This window comes from Macaca nemestrina, chromosome 16, assembly GCF_043159975.1.
Source record: "Macaca nemestrina isolate mMacNem1 chromosome 16, mMacNem.hap1, whole genome shotgun sequence".
NCBI classification, from domain to species: domain Eukaryota; kingdom Metazoa; phylum Chordata; class Mammalia; order Primates; family Cercopithecidae; genus Macaca; species Macaca nemestrina.
In genome coordinates this window covers 91,137,154-91,154,967 of record NC_092140.1, presented here as the reverse complement: position 1 = coordinate 91,154,967, position 17,814 = coordinate 91,137,154, and the positions used below count along the sequence as shown (strand labels likewise).

Here is a 17,814-nt window from a genome sequence, read left to right as displayed (position 1 = left end):
AAACATGTTAACTGGAAATGTTTTGTCTTTAGTATGTGCCTAATGCAATAAAATCTCTATTGCTGTTCTCTGTTTCATACTGACTGGACAGGGACTGGCTTTATATAAGGTTCACCATAGTGCCATGCACGTGTGGAAGGTGGAGCTGAATAAATAACATTTACCATCACTGATTTACATTGTTTCCCCATCCCGTCCATTTTCTTGTAATGTTTTATATAATTTTCTACAGAGATTCACAGTAAATATAATGGTATTTCATGTAATTACATTAATGTGCCAGGTTTTAATTAAAATACACATTTTCTAAATATATAATAGAAAACCTATAATGTTTATAAGTAGATAACATAAATATGTTAAAAATAAAATATACAATTTGAAGTCGAATGCTGTCAATTTGGAAGACTTTTTAAAGGCCATGATTATTCCATAATAGCATTTTCTTCTGTTTATTTTCTCTAGATTCTTAATGGTACTCACAATTAAATACTAATAGCATGGCAACAAATACTTACACTTTGTTTGCAAAATATATTGATATTCTCCTTTAAACTCTCCAGTACATTATGGATGACTTGAGCAAAATTCTTATTAACAGAATTTTCATCCATACATTTGTGAGTTAAGAAACAATTAAATGTTCTCTGTCCCCAAAATATTTTTCCTACATAGTCTGAAATTCTTGAAAAATGCTTTATTAATGCTTAATGTCACTTTCAGCTGTTAGTTAACAAATGGAGGTACTTTGTATGTTAAATAATCACTTACTCCAAAATTTTTCTCTTTTTAATTCTAAATATTTAGAATAACTCATTATAAAATAGGATTATCTAATCCTGTAAGATAATGTTGACCTAGTTAAAAATTGAGAACAGGCAAAATGAAAAGTAGTAGTTATTTCCCAAAGTATTATTTAAAATTCAATGTTTTGGTTAACTAGATTAAACAATTAGTTTGTAACCATGATTAACCATCAAGGCAAACAAACCTGAATTTCATTTGATCATTTTATTTTCTAAATGTGTTTTAAAAATATCGAGTTTTTTATGATTGTTGATAAATGTGGCTGCCCTAAGCTTATAGCAGAAGATCAATGTTTTAAAAATTGAAACAGTATAGGTTTGTATTGATTAATGTGGCTAAATCAAAACGAGAGGTTTTGTAACAGCTTTCTTAGACAGGCTGCTCCCCAGTAATGGCAACCTATCAATTTTAGCTTTCCACTGATAAATCAGCTTGAAAATTGGATGTCAAAATTTTTTTCACTGAAGTAGTGATTTTTTTATGCCCTTTAACCTTTTCTGATATATTAGATTGGTTTATAAGACTAAGCTCTATCTTATAGAAAGCAGTTGTCAAATTGACATTTGGATAGATTTCTAAATGATTGTAACAACTATTTTTATCCCTGTATGTAAAATACGTGTGTGTATAATCATATATATTCTACCTCCCTAACTAGAAGGATTGTTTATCTTGAGAAAAATTCAATTTCACATTTCAGAATTATAGATGTGCTGTTTATGGGTCTTGGATATTCAAAGAAGGTCAGAGCCTCAACTGGAAGGTTAAGACACATGCTTCCAGAAGTATTTTAGTTTTCATTGAGTAGGGACATTGATTTTTTTCTTGCGAATTGATTTTTTTCATTTTTTTTCTTTTTATTTCCTTGAAAATTACTAATGGATTAATTAATGGCACCTATTCTATGTTGTTACATGGTCAATAGTAATTTGATATGCTTTATTACCAAAAACAAAAACGAAAACCAAAAACTGACAACACTTTCTTATTTGTCAGAAACCAGTATTGAGGATTTGAAATAACACTAGAAAAGATTTGATTAACAGCACAGGAAAACAGGCTTAATTTGGATTTAATGGGCTAGACTTCAGTGACAGCTGACAGTACCATACCTTCATGCCTACATAGCCGACTTTAAGTTAGCCTGAAAAGGTATTGATTGTGAAGTTCCTGTTGTATAATTACTTTTTGCTAGGAAAATAAAAAAAGCATGGTGTATTGATCTAGATGGGAGCATTTGAGTAGCAGTTTCCCTTGGCTAACAGTGAGTGTCATCTTTCAGCCATGATAAATGGTAACGCTCTGGCTCAGCATAATTACTTTGTGGTGAAATGAACCTCCTATCCCCTTCTCCTTTTCCCTGCAAGGAGATATAGTAATCATCATCATCTGAAAGCCATGATTTACTGAACTAATCATCCTCTTAATAGAGGAAAATCTTTCCCCCTAGAGTGTGTCCAGTTTTTGCTAACTGAAACAGAAATGCATTATGAAATGATAGAATTTTTTTAAATTTCCAAATCCACAAGTACACATCTTTTTAATCAACTATCAATTATTCCTGACCTGTGCTTTTCCCCTCTGTCTATTCCCAAACTACTAGGTAACCTTTGATCTTAACTTCGAGTATAAATAAAAAGAGAAAAGAGAGATGGCCAAATCTTATGTACTCATTTTGACAATAGGTGGAATAATTATGTAAAGAAATTTATTCCATTTGGCGAAAATAGAAAGTTATTTAGTTACAACATGTCTTGGAAAGCCTTTGGGTATAACACTTTTTCATACAATTTGTAGTGTTAAGCACCATTATTATTTTTTAGATTCTGTGATGGTTCTCTACATTAAGAGGCAAATAAGATACCTTGAATGTGAAAACCATACAAATTCTGAAAAACTAAGATAATTTACATTGTATGTTAGCTTTTTTGGCAAAGATATTTAATATGTTATCAATTTTTTTATTAAGCCTATGTTATATTTTGCTCAACATAGATCTGTATTTACTTGCCAGTACTTTAATATTTCTCCTGGGTAATGACTTTTAGTTAAGTAATGTTATTTAAAGAATATCTGGCAGTCATTTTAGATCATTTTAAGACTGCCGTGAAGAGTTTGGATAAAGGTCATTTTCAGTGATTGTGCTTAAATAAATGTGAAAGGTTTCACAAAGGGAATCTTGCTTTTCAGTGTGCCGTCATAAATTTCCTCTTAGCACATCTGGGAATACCAAGTAAAATGTAGTTGTTTCTGCCTTGAAGGCATTGTATTTTATATTTTCCTTCTCTGTGTTTATTTTCTCCTCATAATTCTATTTATTCCCACAACTGAGCACAAAGATTTCATTTTGTCTTAAATTAGATCCTCCACTTTTGACAGTTTGTGGAAACCCCTACATATATTTCTCTAAACGTTTAGAAAGAGTAGATTTTTTGCTAAGACTTCTTGAAAAGTCTGGCGGGTTCCTTTTTTTTTTTTTTTTTTCTTTTGGTAAACAGTTCCTCCTTGAATGTAACCCTGGTTCACAGTTTGCTCCCACTCTGACCACAGCTGGCCTCTTGCTGTTCACAGCTGAAAAGTGAAATCAATTCTTGGTCTAACAAAATGCAGATGAAAGCCATTCTGATCATTCATAGTCATTTCCCGTAATTTTATCAGCCTGTGGCACTTATATGATCTCTGGAAAGCATTGTTTATTCAAGTAAATTCAGTCCCAGCTTCTTTGTTGAGTGTTGCTGTCTTCTAGGGAAATAATACTTCCTTAAACCCATAAGCATTGTGAATAGCTCATCATTATACAGTTTTCTAAAATAACCATTGCTTTTTCCCCTAAGGAAATATTACATGTCTAATCAAATCCTTTATTATTTAAATTTTACAAAGTTGTATTCTAGGCAAAAATGTCTCTCTCTTTCTTACTGTTAAAAATTTAAAATTCTGAAACCAAGAAAATGCTAAAATACCTCAATAATAATGATCATTGATCTAGTATTTTCTTAAATTTTTTTAACAAGATTAGACAGAAAGTTGTATTATGGCTGAATGCTTCAAAGGTCACAGAACAACTGTGAGTTTGATGGAAAACAGCTTTTCTCCTTCCTATTTTAAATGGTTCCTACTTTGATTGCAAGCATTTATTATAATTATCAAGAGATTAGTCTGCTGTGATAGAATCCTTGTAATGGAACCATTTAAAAGGAATATAATGGCAGTTTATTGGATTCTGCAAAAGAAAGGAGCACAGATAAAGTGGTCCTTTTATAAATGGCTCAACTGCTAGCTGAGTATACTAATTTTATTATTCTCTCTTAGTTCCCTCACTTTAGTAGTTTTTGTGGCTAACATTACAGTTTTTTCTAATCTATAACCTGTCCTCTGGTCATTTCTATGGTTTATGTCTTTTGTAGGGTATTTGCGTGTATGTATGTGTGTGTGTGTACACAAATAGCACCCAGTACTCTCTGATATACAGTTTTTGTTTTAGAACATATATTTGTACAATAGTTTTTCTAAGATTATTTTGAATATTTACTTTTTGATTTTTGAAACTTATGAGCATATTAGATGAGTCCATTCATCACTTCTCATTCATGTATACTTATTCTCTAGGTGCAATAAAGCAATCCCTCCCAGTGCAATAAATACCCAGGAAGTGGCAGACTTAAGACCTATTCTGTGCTAATACCTTTTCTATAAAAATTAATGCACTTGACACTCAGGGTAGATGTATTTGGATTCTTTCTAATTTCTCAAAGGCAAAAATAAGGGCCTTAACACTTTCTTTTTCTTTGGAGACTTTAATCCATTTGGAGCCAGACACAAGAAAATACAAGGACAAAATTTTTAAAGAACCTAAATTCAGTAAAGTAGATATTCCTGTTCTTTCCCAAACGGGAAACTAGTAGAATTGCAATGTTTGCTAAAATACTTGAATAAACAATTAGAGAATCGATGCCTGCAGAGAAAAGGCACTAAATGTTATCTGTCAGAGGTATCAGGGCTAGATAGAAGTCTCAAGTTCATCCGAACAGATTCTTGTGAAGTGGGAGACTGGAATGGGGAAACTTAAATAATGCTAAAATAAGGCTATTTTAGAGATTATACACTTTCTGAAAACAAAAGTCAGCTAGTAAGTACCTTGCACTAATAGGTATCTTGAGCATAATAGATCTTCAAGAATATTTTTTGGAAAATTTTGTTTTTATCAAAGTAATAAAGGAAGCACCACTTTTTAAGTCCTAGATTTTATATTTCTTTGAAGAATTTCAAATTATATTATCTCCTTTTTTTACATTTTATGTTAACAATGTATGTGCTGTTATTTTCTTAATATCGCTGCTATACAAAAATGCCAGATTGAAGAGTAGTAATGGTTTTATTTCTTCATACTTACCTGGAAATTCTTAAATCACTTGTCGTATGCCGTAAGAAGGCCTTGCAGTCTGGGTGTGGTGGTTCACGCCTGCAATCCCAGCACTTTGGGAGGCCAAGACGGGCAGATCACTTGAGGTCAAAAGTTCGAGACCAGCCTGGCCAACATGGTGAAACCCCGTCTCTACTAAAAATACAAAAATTCGCTGGGCTTGATGGCACATGCCTGTGATCCCTGCTACTTGGGATGCTGAAGCAGGAGAATCACTTGAACCCAGGAGGCAGAGGTTGCAGTGAGTTGAGACCGTGCCACTGCACTCCAGCTTGGGTGACATAGCCAGACTTGGTCTCAAAAAAAAAAAAAAAGAAGAAGAAGGCCATATAGCTCAAAGGTTATTAGAGATAATAACTCACTGTAAGAGTATACCTAGTCTTCTTTCCTTCATTACTTGAGTTTCATGCTGTACATATAGAAGAATTGGAATTTGTAATTATGCGACTGTTATTATAGGTATAAAGGAAGTTATCTAAAAGAGAGAGACATAATTCAGAAAGACTGAATAATGAAGATGGTTAAAGATTTACAAATTTGTTGTACATTCTACAAGTTTACCTTGCTTTGCTATTTAGTTCCATACTTAAGCTTTGCTTAAAAGAATATTATACATGTGTGTTAATATTTACATGGGTGTTTGTAGGTAAATAATCATTGTAGATGCATGAAGTATGTGTATATAAATAAATAAGAATATTGGAAACATGGAAAATAAAAGTAATTCAGAAGGGTAATTTCTAGTCACTCGATTCTTATGAGCACTACGCTTAAAATATTAAAGAAGTGAAATAAGGAAATTTACATATATTAATTGAAAACTGTCTCTGGCATTGATTGTCATACCAAGTCATCAGAAAGTTATTTCTTACAAAATTTTCTTCAAATATATATGCTAATTTTGAAAATTAGTTTTCTGTACAACTGAATTGAGTTTTTGTTTCTATCTCATTTGTGAGCAATACCACACATGTAATGCTACTTTCATTAATATGAGTTTGGTCAATAGTGGAGGTAAATTTATATATAGGGGAAACGTAAGAACAATAGCAGTCTGCTTGGTAGAAGGTATCACAAGCACACTGTTTCTCTTAGATTTTCTATTATAAATGAATAAAAATAAACTTTTCTACAAATACCATATTTGTATTTTGTATGCAATGTTTTTATTAATTTTATTTAGAAGAATTCACAGAGACTGATAAGATCATGCTTTAATCATTCATAAAAACGAAAGCAAAAGAAAATATTTATGTTTACTTGCTAGTACTGTAATAAGGCAACTGAGAATTATTATTGAAAATTAAATAAGGAATTGTGGCATTTATTCAAGCACTTGGACCAAAAACGGGTAAGAGTTTTACTTTTGTTACAGATCTCTAATCCCTTTAGCCCTGAAGTATGTAAATTTTTGAATATGCCTATAGGAAACATTTGGTGGTAAAACCTAACTTGAGCCTGTGTGTGTGTGTGTGTGTGTGTGTGTGTGTTTTGCCTTTATCCCACTTAGAGTCAATATTTATACATTTATTTTTGCAGAAATATTAATTTATTTGATTATGGAGTAGTACTCTAAATGCTACTAGGAATGATATATAATACAAAGTAGCTGCACCATACTAATCTTCTAACATGAGAAAAATTATGATTTGCAAAACATACTCAATCCCAAGGGTTGTGCATAAGAACCATGCTAACAGTACAAATGGCAGATCAAAGCTGCCGTGAAACCTGAAGCAATTAGAAAGGAAAAATTGAAGTCAGGTCTTTGAATAAATGGGACTTTTTTTGCCCTAGATAATTTCAAAATAAGAATGGTATCAAGCCTAGACCAAAGATGTTTTGAGGTACAGAAGTTAAAAACTCAACTGAGTTAGCAGTATTCAAAAGGAAGGTCCAAGTAGGACATATCGTGGTTATTAATGACCTCCCAGGCCACAGTTGAACATTCCATTGGAAATTATTTCCTGTTATAGTTGTATTTGTTGGTTATCCAGAGCTAGCACTTTCGGAGTCCTATTCAGTAATTATGAGCTACATTCTTTCTGAGAAGCTGCTTTTTTACAACCTCTCTAGACTAACCCTGCCAATATGACTGACTGGTTTTAAATTGTATTTAATCAATATAATTTGTCCAGTTACCCTAAAGTGAAAGATAGCAATTGGAATAGATTATTTTTCCCTGTACAACACCTTAAACAGTTAACTTAGAGCAGTAGTGGAAGCTGCGTCTCAAAACACATTTTAGCACATTTTAAAAAATGATTTTTAAAATGCTCCTGGTAGACAACTAAATGTAAAATTGCAGAGCATCCACTAGAGTTTTGCTCTCATCCCAGCTGAGATAAATTATAAGAAGTGCAATACTCCAAAAATTAGGATAATTATATGGCATAGAATAAAAAGAAAATGATAACTTAGCTTTCATTGCCAAACATTTAAATTAATATCCTTTGGTATGCTTTTTCCTTTAAAGTATTTTATTTGGTGAAAATTGGAATCCAAAACATCATTTGAAACATTTATTTTGGAAAATTTTCTGATTATTTTATTGAGATTTAAATTTAGAGTCCCTTTTGTTTTTCAGTTTCAAACATTTATGAAAAATTCAGGTACTACTAAAACATCCTTTTCCCTATTTGAAATTTCTATATGTAAATGATACCAATGATATCCTAATTTACAACTATGAAGTAGCTAAAACACTAAGACAATTGGCAATACAATTTTAGTGTATGGTTTTCCAAGTTAAAGGAAAGAAGTATGGAATACATCGTCTGTCTTTAAATGCTGTCTCCCTTGCATTTAAATTTGTATTTGATTAGACAGAGCAAACCTAGGCTTAAGTTATGTACCTCGTTCGAGAAGTTATTCTCTAATTGGCTTATTTTCCCTGGGGATATGTATTAAACAGTACAACTACTACTTTTGCTACCAGCAGCTTTCTGCTGGAGACTAACAGCCCATTCTAGGTATTCTTTAATAATATGCAGCATACCAAGATGACTAAGGCTCACCTTCCTATTTTAACTATTTTATATCATCGTATAGACACAGATGTATTAAATGGGGGAAAATAGCATATCCTTCCCTCCAGAAAAGCAGAGACTTTATTTAGCTTATCTGTACCTCTTTTTGTAGGCAAATATGGGATTAATTGAATCCAGAAAATGTCTTAGCTTATTATTTTCTCTCTTGCTCCCAGTCATTGATGGATGGGCCTATCTCCACCACGCACTTCAGCTGAACACTGTGTAGGTCTGAAAGGCTTACTTCTGGGAACAGATGTTTATGTATTTCTTTACCTAGAAGGAAAGGATTGTGTTTTCAAAACATAAGGGAAAGTGCGTTTTGTAATTCTCTCCTTTTTCCCTCACTCCCTTACTTCTCCTTCCTGCCTTTTTTCCTCCCTTCTTTTTGGTACTAGAGTAGAGCTTCAACTATATATGTGATCATTGATGAAAACTTAAGTGTTACAGTAAAGTTGTAATGTTTAAAAACATTTTTTAAGTTGTTGTAAAGATTTTCCAAATCAAATAAAAAGTGGTTTACTTTCGATTTACCAACAAATTCAAATAATTAAAGGTATTTTTCTTGCCACATGAGCAAACTCGCTGGAAAGAAAATGAGACCTTTCATTCATTCTAGATCTTGGTATCTCCTCCACATAACATGTACATATATACAAACACAGAACATGAACTCCCTTCCTGAGAAATTTGCAAAACCATGCTAGACATGGAACCAGCTAAATTAGCAAATTCTCTACCAGATAATTCCTTGTGATTTCTTCTCTTATCGTTATTATTTTCTTTTTCTACTTACATGAAGCTTACTGTTTTTTCTAATTTTTTGAGGTACAAGCTTAGGTCATTGGTTTTATATCTTTCTACTTTTTACAAAATATAAATATGTAAAGCTGTAAGTTTCCTTCTACACATTGCCTTAACTGCATCCCACAATATTTATGTTTTACTTCCATTATCATTGAGTTTCAAATGATACTTTTAAATTTCTTCTTACTTTTACTTTTCTTTTGTAACCTATGTATTATTTAGAAGTATGTTGTTTAATTTTCTGATATTTGGAGTGTTCATAGAGATCTTGTTATTGATTTATACTTCAAATTCATTGTAGTCAGAGAACATACTCCGTATAATTTCAATTCTTTTAAATTTGAAGATTGTTTTAGGACACAGTATATATGGCATATCTTGTCAAACATACTGATATGATTTGGATCTGTGTCCCTGCCCAAATCTAATGTTGAATTATAATCCCCTGTGTTGGAGGTTGGGCTCAGTGGGAGGTAATTGGATCGTGGGGGTGGGTTTCCCCCTTTGGTGCTATTCCTCTGATAGAGTTCTAATGAGATCTGGTTGTTTAAAAGTGTATAGCACCTCCCCCCTCTCTCTCTTCCTTCTGCTCCATTTGTGTAAGACATGTCTGCTTCCCCTTCACTGTCTGCCATGATTGTAAGTTTCCTGAGACCTCCCCAGAAGGAGAAGCTGCTATATTTCCTATATAGCCTGCAGAACTGTGAACCACTTAACCCTCTTTTCTTCATAAATTACCCAGTCTCAGGTATTTCTTTATAGTAGTGCAAGAATGGACTAATACACATACCATGTTCACTGGAAAATAACGTACATTTTTCACTCATTGAGCATAGTGTTCTATAAATTTAAATTAGGTCAACATGGTTGATAGTGTGTTTCAAACTGTTTCTTTACTAATATGTTTGTCTACTTGTATTCTACCTATTGAAAGAGAGATGTTAAAATATTCTAATATGATTGTGAGATTATTTATTCCTATGATTCTGTCAATTTTGCATCATATATTTAGGCTCTGTTACTAAGTACACATCTGTGAATATTATGTTTCTTCAATAATTAAACTCTTTCTCGTTATTAAATATCTCTCCTTATTTCTGGTAATGGTACTTATTTTAAAGCAAACTTTGCCTGACATATATAGCTACTCTGGCATCTTCTGTTTATTATTTGTATGCTTTTCTATTCATTTATTTTCCACTCATCTGTGTCTATATTTTTAGTGCATTTTGTGAACACACAGCATATAGTTGAGTATTGCTTTTTTTTTTTTTTTTTTTTGGAGACAGGGCCCTGCTATGTTGCCCTGTCTGGCCTCAGACTCCTGAGCTCAGACAAACCTCCTGCCTCAGCCTCTCAAGTAGCTGGGGTTATAGGTACATGCCACTGCACCCTAGTGGGTATTGCTTTTTAATCTATTTTGATCTCTGCCTTCCAATTAGAAGGTTTAGTTTATCGATGTTGATTATAATTATTGATGTGATTGGATTCAGCTCTAAAATTTTAATATTTATTTGTTTCTGTGTGTCTACTCTGTTTATTTCTGGTTCGTGCTCTATTCTCCCTTTCATTCTTTTTTTTTTAATTTTTTGAATTTTTTTAGAATTTCATTTTAATTTATATATTAGATTTTTGCTATGTATTTTTGCAGCATATTTTTAGTGGTTATATAGGGATTATTTTATACATCCTTAAATTTCAGTTTACATAGAGTTAATAGTGTACCACTTTATGTAAAACATAGAAACCTTGAAACCATATAGATTCATTTGTAGCTTATCAGACAGGGTCTTAGTCACCTTGCACCATTGCTAGGGACTTCAGTTGTACTCAATCCAAATGCTCAAAAATGGGTAACTCACCAATTCCTGCAAATTTTGCTCACCTCCAAAATGAGTCTATTTTTGTTTACTCCCAGAACATTCACATTGTTGTAACCTCTATTTTGTTCAGATTTTATGATTGCTATCTGTAGGAGATTCCATTTATGAGGCGTTTACTCCTCCAAACTAGAAGTAGAACTCCACCTAGGAGTAATTTTTCATTCATTCCTGTCCTTCACCACTCCTCCAATAACTTTCTCTGTGCCCGTGTATTCTATCAGATGGTCCTGTTGGCTCTATCAATGAAAGATATTCCATTTCTGACCTCATCTCTTTGTTTTCAATGCTATGCACTACCAGCGTCTTCATCCTGGACTTCTACACTATCTTCCTAACCTGTCTTTCAGCTTCCACTTTAACACTACAATTTTTTTCCTCACACCGAAGCCAAAGTAAGATAAAGTATAAATTTAATCTTATTACTACCCCTTCCTTAAAACCTTCAAAGACTCCTTCAAGACCCCAAATGAATTTGCCCCTGCCTAACTTTCAGAACACATTTGATCCCCTTATTCGCTAGGCTTAAGCCATGCTAACATCCTTTCTGTTAAACACACCAGGCTTATATCCAACTTAATGCCTTCCCTGCAGGCTCTCTCCACTGTCAGTGCTTTTACCTTTAATCTTTGGGTGGCTGGATCCTTTTCATCATTGAGCTGTCAGCTCATGTGTCAACTTCTCACAGAGGCTTTCCCCAACCATACTGTCTATAATGTTTCTAGTCCATCTCTCTCTTATGACTAAGCTTTATTTTATTCATAATACTTACCATTATCCACAAATATTTTCTTTACATACTCTGCTTAACTACAGGAGAATGTAAACTCCATGAGGGCAGAGACTTTTTTTTACTCTTGATCAGTGCTGTATCAGCTCCTAGAAATCGTGCCTGTTATAGAGTAGTCATTAAATAGGTATATTTTTCTTGAATACATATATGCATCAGAGATACTGTGGGTTCAGTTCCAGACCACTACAATACAGTGAACATCACAATAAAGCAAGTCACATGAATGTTTTGGTTTCCCAGTTTACACTATACAGAAGTCTGTTAAGTGTGCAATAGCATTATGTTGAAGAAATGAACACACCTTAATTTAAAACTACTTTATTGCTAAAATGTTAATGGTCATGTGAAACTTCAACAAGTTAGAATCTTTTTGCTGATGAAGGGTCTTACCTTGATGTTGGTGGCTGCTGAAGGTTGGAGTGGCTGTAGCACTTTCTTAAAACAAGAAAACAATGAAGTTTTGCCACATCAATTGACTCTTCCCTTCACAAAAGATTTCTCAGCAGTATGTGATGCTGTTTGATAGCATTTTCCCATAGAACTTCTTTCAAAATTGGAGTCAATCCTCTCAAACCCTGCAGCAGCTTTATCAATTAAGTTTATGGAATATTCTGAATGCTTTGTTGTCATTTTAATAATGTTCACAGCATCTTCACCAGGAGGAAATTCCATGTCAAGAAACTATTTTCTTTGTTCATAAGAAGCAACTCCTCATCCTCAAAAGTTTTATTATGAGATTTCCACCATATCTGCAGTGATTTCCTCCACTGAAATCTTTAACTCCTGAAAGTCATCCATGAGGGTTGAAATCAACTTCTTCTAAACTCCTGTTCATGTTGATATTTTGACATCCTTCCATGAATCACAAATGTTCTTAATGGTATTGGGAATGTTGAATCCTTTCCAAAAGGTTTTTGATTTATTTTGCCCAGATCCATCAGAGAAATCACTAGCTATAGCATTACAAAATGTGTTTCTTAAATAACAAAATTGAAAGTTGAAATAACTCCTTGATGTGTGGGCTACAGAATGGCTGTTGTGTTCACAGGCATGAAAACGATATTCATCTTGTACATCTCCAACCAAAGCCCCTCAGTGACCAAGTGCCTTGTCAATGGGCAGTAATATTTTAAAAACCTTTTTTTCTGAGTAGTAGGTCTCAATAGTAGGCTTAAAATATTCAACAAACTATGCTGTAAACAAATATGCTGTCACTAGGCTTGATTGTCCCATTTTTAGAGCACAGGCAGACTAGATTTAGGATAACACTTAAGGGCCCTAGAATTTTTTGAATGGTCAATGAGCTTTGGCTTCAACTTCAAGTCATCAGCTGCATTGGCCCCTAATCAGAGAGTTAGTATACCCTGTGAAGCCTTAAAGCCAAGCATTGACATTTCTCTAGCAATGAAAGTCCTAGGTGACATTTTCTTCCTATGTAAGGCTGTTTCTTCTACACTGAAAGTCTGTTGCTTAGTGTAGCCACCTTCATCAATGTTCTTAGCTAGATCATCTATATACCTTGCTGCAGCTTCTACATCAGTTCTTGCTGCTTTGCTTCATCTTGCACTTTTACAGTACAGAGATGACTTCTTTCTTTAAACCTCATGAAACAACCTCTTCTAGCTTCAAACTCTTCTAGCCTTCATGGAATTGAAGAAATAGGGCTTTGCTCTGGATTAGGCTTTCGCTTAAGGAAATGTTGTGGCTGTTGTGATCTATCCAGGCCACTCAAACTTTTTCCATATCAGCAATAAGGCTATTTTGCTTTTGTATTAGTGTTTTCACACTGCTATAAAGATACTGCCAGAGACTGGGTAATTTATTAAACAAAAGAGGTTTCATTGACTCACAGTTTGCATGGCTGGGGAGGCCTGAGGAAACTTAAAATCATGGTGGAAGCTGAAGCAGGCAACTTCCTCACAAGGCAACAGGAGAGAGAGAAATGAAGGAGGAACTTCCAAACACTTATAAAACCATGAGATTTCATGAGAACTCACTCGCTCTCAGGAGAACATCATGGGGGAAACTGGCCCCATGATCCAATCGTTACAGGTCCCTCCCTCGACACATGGGGGATTGCAATTGGAGATGAGATTTCAGTGGAACCTCAAAGCCAAACCATGTAAGCTTTCGTATCATCCATGTGTTCACTGGAGAAGCACTTTTAATTTCCTTTAAGAACTTTTTCTTTGCATTCACAACTTGGCTAACCATTTGGAGGAAGAGACCTCGCTTTTGGCCTATTTCAGCTTTCAACATGTCTTCCTCACTAAGCTTAATCATTTCTACCTTTTGATTTAAAGTCAGAGGCGTGAGCCTCTTCTTTCTCTTGAACAGTTGGAGGCCATTGTAGGGTTTTTCATTGGCCTAATATCAGTATTGTTGTGTCTCAGGGAATAGGGAAGCCCAAAGGAAGGGAGAGGGACAGGGGAACCACCAGTTGGTGTAGCGGTCAGAAAGCACAACATTTATTGATTAAATTTACCAACTTATATGGGTGCAGTTTGTGGCACCCCAAGACAGTTATCATAGTAACATCAAAGGTGACGGCCGACAAATAATCATAACATGCAATAAGAATGAAAACGTTTGAAATATCGCAAGAATTAGTAAAATGTGACGGAGACACAGTGAGCATATGCCGTTGGGACTATGTCATGGATAGATTTGCTAGATGCAGGGTTGCCACAACTCTGTTCAATTTGTTAAAAAAAAAAATAAAAAAGTATCTGTGAGTACACTAAAGTAAAGAGCAATAAAACAAGATGTGGCTATGCTGAATTTGCAGGCTGGGCTTGGTGTATGATTTCTTGAGCCTCCTTTCCTTATCTATGAAATTTGGGTATTAAAACATATATCACAGAACTATTTTAAGAATTATATGTTTATATGTTTAAGGGATATAATGTAGTACCTGGCTCATATTTGTTACTCAGAAAAATTATCTTATTGAGAATCGCAAAAAAGAAAAGAGACATCTAATATGCCCTACTTTTTCTCAGAGCAAGAAAAATTATATACATATTTTTAGGATTATATCACAACCTTGAGAGAAAAAGTAGGGGAAAGAATCTTAGAGCTCATATTATCCAAGATGATAGAAAAATACTTTAAGCAGGCCTGGGACCTCTATAAAATCTGATTCAACCCTCCCTCCCCTTACTGCCTCAATCCACAATAAATTTTTCTGTGTTATTCCATTTGTAGTCTGGAATTTATAATCTGGAATGTTCTCTGGAAATGTTGGAATGGGATTCAGACTATGGGATGACCAAGGCAATCACAGTCTCAACCAAAATTCATTTATCCATTTGTGGAGCACTCCTATGTTAGGAGAAAATCACTGAGAAACCATTGTTTTTATGGGAGTTGATGGTTTTTAGGCTCATTCTTTTTCAGTGTGGCTGTACTCTGGAGGTAAGTAGCAGTGCTTTCCTCGTCCACATGGCACATCCCTTTTTATCATTAAAGGCTCATTTCTAACATCATCTATCTCTTTTTGCCCCAGCGGAATTCATCATTCCTTCACATGTGCCCTCAAAGCACTTTATTCAAACATTGATTACATTACATTGTAATTATTTATCTATTTGTTCTCCTCTCCACACTACTGTAAGCTTTTAAGTAGAAAATACTCCTTACTAATCTTTATTGTATTAACTCCTAGCACAGTTGCTAGAGCATGGTAGTCACTCAAAAACAGACACTGTAACAAGCACTATTTCTGAGCAATGGGAATAGAGCAATGGTAAGACAGAAAAGACCTCTGCCTTCATGAGCAGTAGGAGGTGGCGTGACTGTTCTAACATGCTTAGCAGACCCTGACTCATAGTAAATGATATTTTTAAGTGAAGAATCACCATCTCCCTGACAACACATTCCAAAGTATAATCAAAGGGCTGTCGATAACTGTTACTTAACTAAAACAGTGTGTGGTCAAATGAATTTAGGAAATGTTGAGTACCAAAACAGTAAACAGTTTTGTTTACTTCAGATTTCCACTATTGTGGAAAACTTCACCAGAATCCCTAAAGTGAGTTAATCACGTCTTCCTAAATGTATTCTAAAGCATTTGTTATACCCTCTATTGCTCTATCTTAAGACATCTGTAAGAGAAAATCTTCTAGCTGTTTTACAGAGGGTCATTGCCATCTTTAAATAGTCCAGAATCAATAAGATCTGTCTGTTGCTTTGAAAAGAATGTGCTTTTAGGGAAGGCAGAGGTCGTTTATTATCAGCTAAATGTACATCATTTTATGCTCATTATTTGTATTTAGAATTAGGAAAAAACTTCCATTAAAGGTCAAATCAATGGATTATGGATTAGTGAGTTGTGAAGTGTGTGCTGAGTTTTCTAGTCATGTTATATGCCATTGTTTTAAAAACATAAGCCTCCTTTATGTGAAAGAGGAAATAACGAAATTGATTAGAGTGCAGCTGTCCATCTGTAATTATAGGTTGTGTAACCTGTGTACAAAATCTTGGGTTTGTATTAACGTTATCATTATTAATTTTACATGAACTATTTAAATTTTGGATATTGAGTCAAAATAAGCAAAATTCTGATAATTATCTAAATTGGGGAGATAGTTGAAAACCACTTCAAAAGGTGAACAAGAAAATATTTCAGACATTTTAATATAAAATTTAATTTAAATGTAATTGCAATAATAGATATAAATCTTGAAGTAAATACTTAAATATGTTTAAATTATATAAACACATCTGTTATGCTGATCTTTAGAAAAACATTTTATACCTGAATAGTAAATATGAGTTCAAAATTAAATGTTATCTTTAAATATCAGTTTTTAAATAAGTACAAAATCATTTCTCTATTGTGAATGCCATTTTTAAAAATACTTTTCCACATTAATGAGAATTTGGAAGAAAAAATATAACAAAAGATTGCTCTATGGATACTGAAATAGCAGCTCTTGTTCTTTTATTATTATAATACTCTTAATGTGGCAAATATAAGTCAGGGAGAGAAAATTACTTTGAAAATGACTTATATTTTTAAGGACTGACATTTATAGGAAAAAAAACTGAAGTACAGAGTGTGGAGAGTTTGATTGTTTTCTGAATGGACACAAAATTGAAAACTTTAGCCAAGTTAAGAGCTTTTGTAAATAGGAAGTTAATTGTAAAACAACAAGTACACTTTTTAATTAGCTTAAAAGCAGATGTGTTTGATAACTTCTTGGTGGGATGGAAACATTTTTCTTTGGCATGCCTCATAAATATGAGAAAAAATCAAATACAAATAGGCCAGATTGCATTTAATTACTGAGATGATTACATAGCCTAAAGCAAACTTCACAAAGGCAGACTAAATTGTCACCATGTTCTTAATTTACTATGTTGTATTTTCCTTTTAGGGCTAAAAGTGTTACTGGCAAATAATTCCCTCCTATTAAAGAATGATAAGCTTCTCAAAAAGTGATACTTTTAGTTCCGTTATCAGTAGTTTCATAACTACTTCTACCTCACTTGGTGGAGAAGCAAAATAGGACATACAGGATTTTGTTAAAATCCATAGCATGTTTGATACTTAGTAGCTTTCCTCTGCCTTTGAAAACTAGTCTCTGTCATAAGTTTGTTTTAAAATTTATGTCTACTTTTATTACATGAAAAAACTGTGAGAGAGCAATCACATTAACAAATATTAATAAATAAAAAAATTATTTAAAATAAAATTACTTAAATTGTATTTAAATATTTTATTTGAAATAGTTATTTATTAATGTTTATATGATTAATAACAAATATTAATAATAGCTGCCTAATATTTACAAACACTGTTATAACTACTGTAGGGTTACACAGCTGCATGAGACGAATATCCTGATCTCTTGTTGCTTACAATCTAGTAAGAGTGTCAAGGTATAAATGCATGAGGCATTAAATGAACAGTTGAGATCCAAAAAAAGAACAGTACAATGATTAATTGCCAAATTTACAAGCAACAGTATTTTAGAGAAAGAAATGGCATGTGATACAAAATAAATATTAGAAACATAACAAAGAAGAATACACAATTAATTGCCAATTCGATAAGCATTAAAATTTAAA

The 17,814-nt window shown here is 33.4% G+C and overlaps 1 protein-coding gene across 5 annotated transcripts in view; it reads left to right on the top strand.

Moving 5' to 3' along the window:
- Positions 1-17,814, top strand: part of LOC105486020 (neurobeachin) — a 747,447-nt gene that overhangs the window by 450,316 nt on the left and 279,317 nt on the right. The gene's annotated exons all lie outside the window — the stretch shown is intronic.